General features: G+C 35.4%; 1 pseudogene; it reads right to left on the bottom strand.

Moving 5' to 3' along the window:
* Positions 1-965: 965 nt before the first annotated feature.
* Positions 966-2,654, bottom strand: LOC127546929 (actin-related protein 2/3 complex subunit 3-like; annotated as a pseudogene).
* Positions 2,655-3,983: the final 1,329 nt, after the last annotated feature.

The following is a 3,983-nucleotide window of genomic DNA, read 5'->3' as shown; positions in this document are numbered from 1 at the left end:
TCTTCTCTGAGAAGTTATAGTTCATAGCTGACTTGGTGGGAAAGTTGGGCCAACATACAGTTGGTAACAGTGGAGCAGAAAAGAAATAGGCAGCCTTCAGAGATTTGTTGTTCATATTGTATTTGTTCATCTGAATCAGAATACTCATAAACATCAAGACTGGTTAGGCAAAAATGATGGGGAATTTCAGATGCTGTTAAATGAAAAATAAGAACTCTAAAGGATTTATCAGTGAGAATGAAAAATGAGAATTCCTTGGAGTTTACCAACAGATAGTTCATTTCTAAGAAGGCAGCATTTGATTCTACCAAGAGTAAAGTACAAGTGAAGTTTAGAGAGATATAGGATTCTTGACTAAGTAAGAAGGCAGATAAATTCAGTTTTACTCTGATAGTAACAATTCATAGCACTTTTATGATGCCCTGAAGTCTACTTACTCAAAGTATCTACTTTGAGTCTACTATTCAAAGATCAATCGTGCATTTCAATTACTCAGTGTTGATGGAGGCACATTGATTAATAAGGACATGATCCTACAGATGTGGGCTGTATACTTCCATACCATCTTCAACACACCATCATCAATCAATGCTAAAGTTATTGATTATTTACCTCAGATTGAAGTCCAATTACTCTCTAGACAAATTTCCAACAGGTTGTTAAATGTTACTGGGCTTCTTTCTTCATGGCAAAGAATCTGAGGTCCATTCTATTCCAACTGAGATTTACAAGATGGAATGCTCATTGCTCATACAAAAGCTGACTAATCTGGAGGAGAGGGTATATGGCAAGAGGAGGTTATCCCTCAGGATTTCTGTTTTGTTTTTAATGTTATTTTTTATTATTATTATCATTAAACAACAGCTTAACATTACAAAAATCCTAATTGATCCTTAAACCCCAACATTCTTAATAAAGGGCTTTTCCAATAAAGACATACCTCTTCTTTCTTGGTATAAAATTTTTTAAACAAAGATCAAGAACTGTGTACATCTTGCTTTCAAATATGGGGTGCTTCTACAATGGAAATGACTGCACAAGATCAGGTCATTGCCCAAAACTTTGTGCATGAACTGCCTCTTCAAAAAGCACTACATGCTAGGTTTGTCACTTTGAGGATCAAAGACCTTCTCACAAAGCCTCAGGCCAGTTTCTTGCTGAAGCTGATGTAAGTCCACTCTCACCATTTCATCTTCTTGCTTATTTACAGGTTTGCCATAAATGGTATTAAGAGGAAAATCTGACTATCTGGGAAGAGGAAAATTAATGATTCCTAATGTATACATTTCTTTCCCTCTTTGGCTTTTTGAGTTGCATTTCTGGAATTTCTTTAAGCATGTAAATGTAAATGTAAAGAGTTATGTAGATCAATTTCCTATCAGGTTTTTTTTTCTTAATTTCATAATTTTTGAAGAAGACATTGGCCTTGATATAATAGTTTCATCCACAATATCTGTGTTGTCTGTTTCTCTTGGATCTGGTCCCTTTAAATTGACTCCCAATGGGTAATAGTGCCATGTTTCCAATTAGTTCGGGGTCAGGGAATGGGATAGTATGCTGGCATTTTGGTAGCCAGACCCCGGTTTTTGATGAGCAGAGAGTACTGGCTCCTATTAGAGACTCTAGAATTTATTCCCTAGGATTTCTAGAATGTCTCCATTGTCCATCTCTGTGACAATCGTAGGGGGTTACTTTCTTAGTCATTGCTGACAAGATCCTTGCCAGAGTCCTCTTTAATAGGCTAATCCTTTACCTCAAAGAAGGCCATCAAAATGAGAGGCAGTGTGACTTCAGAAAGGACCAATAAGGAGTCAATATGATATTTGTTGCCCAATAACTCCAGGAGAAATGTCAGGACAAAACAGAAGTCTGTACATAGTACTTGTATATAAGGTCAAGGCTTTTGATACTGTTAGTCATGAGGACTTGTGGGAAAATATGTCCAAATTTGGTTGTCTAGAAAATTCCATTAATATTGTACATCAATTTCATGCCCACATGCTTGCCTGGGTTTTGAATATTGATCAATGTTCTTGTACTTTCTCAATCACTAGTGGAATGAAACAAGGCTGTGTGCTTGCTCTCATGTTTTTTAGCCTGATGTTTTCAGCTATGTGGTCAAACACCTTCAGTGAGGATGAACATAGTACTAAGGTCAATTAGTGTACTAATTCTTCAACTTGAAAAGACTACAAATTAAGACTAAAGTGGAGGGAGGGTTTGTGCATGATATATTTTCTTGATTTACAGATGATTATGCATTCAACGCAGTTTCTGAAGCTGATATGTTACAAAGTATAGGTCAATTATCTGCTGCTTATGCTATTTTGGCTAACAATTAACACCAAGAAAATACAGACACTCTATCAGCCAGCATCACATCATCCATATGTGGAACCATTGGTTACAGCAAATGAAGAAGTTTTGAATGCTGTAGACAAGTTCATTTACTTTGGTTGTATATTTTCCAAGGATGTATACATTGATAATGAGGCTGATGCATGCATTGCAAAAGCTAGCTCAGTGTTTGGGAAAATATGAAGAAAAGTGTGGGAGAGAAAGGACATTAGACTACCAAATTGAAGTTTTACAGAGATATTGTGTTGACTTCACTGTTGTATACCTGTGAAATCTGGACAATATACCAGCACCATGTCAAGAAACTGAATTGCTTCCATTTGAATTATCTTAGGAATATTCTGAAGATCATTGACCAGGTTAAGGTACCAGATATTGAAGTCAATATTAAACTCAGATTAAACTGCCAAGCATTCACATTCTGCTGCAGAGAGCACAGCTCCAATAAGTTGGACTCAATGTTCAAATGCCAAATATATGCTTGTCTAAAAAATTATTTTATTGAAAACTTACACAAGGCAAGCTCTCAGATAATGGTCAGAAAATATATAAAAAGTCTATCAAGTTCTCTTTTAAGAAATGTGGAATTGGATGTTACAGGAGACATGGCATAGGAATTTCCAAAATGATGTTCTCTCATTAGACAAGGTGCTATGCTTTATGAGCAAAACAAAATTGAAGTTGCTCAAAAGAAACACAAACTGCAAAATTTTCAAAAATTCACCCCAAATGTATACATGGATTTTTGTGTCAGATCTGTGGTAGAGCATTCTGTTTATATCTTTGTGTGACCAACAAGTCACAATCATACTGTAACTTGATCCCAATATACTGATGTCATTTGTTTCTCTTTGAGAACAAAGGAAACAATAACAACTCTCATTTATCTCCCATTTCCATTGTGGGGTGGGGGAGAGCAAAGGGATATAGAAAGTAAAACCATAGGCGTATGTATCACAGAATCAAATTGAGAAGAGAGTATTGGGTACTTTCATGCCAGCTATTTGCTATTAACCAAATGGACTTCATTTATATAGTAGAGATGGGTTTTTAAGAGTTTTCATCTTGAATTGTCAATCAGACAGACAAAAAGCATAGAGTCCAAGAAGAAGCAGGGCCATTGTGAAAGTAAAACCTAGCAGAGCACATTTTTCCATGACTACTAATAAACTTGACATTGGTGGGTAGTATAGAGCATCTGGGTTCTTTCATTTATCATTTGTTACTGTGCTCTGTTTATTGGTTTAGATTTCAATCTTAAAGAAAAGTCTTTGCTAACTCAAAAGGATCAAATGAGATAAAAGTATGTCAAAGAGATTTGGAACCTGCTGAGTGTTAACATTAGACAAATGGACCCTATTAATCATTCACTTATTCAGCAGGGATTTATTAAGTATTCACTTTATGAAAGACACTGTGCTGGATACTAAAGACAAACAATATGAAAAAATAAGAATCCCTAAACCCCAAAAGTTTAGTTCCTTACAGAAGAAAATTTAACACATATACAAGAAAATAAATAAAAATAAGATCATTTGAGCAAGACATTAACAGATAGAGGAATTAGTAAAAGTTTCACAAAGTAAATGGTACTTGAATACTCCCTTGAAGAGAGCTAAAGATTC

This window comes from Antechinus flavipes, chromosome 1 (genome assembly GCF_016432865.1).
Source record: "Antechinus flavipes isolate AdamAnt ecotype Samford, QLD, Australia chromosome 1, AdamAnt_v2, whole genome shotgun sequence".
NCBI lineage: Eukaryota > Metazoa > Chordata > Mammalia > Dasyuromorphia > Dasyuridae > Antechinus > Antechinus flavipes.
Note: the sequence above shows the minus strand (reverse complement) of the source record. Positions and strands in the feature narration are given on the sequence as shown.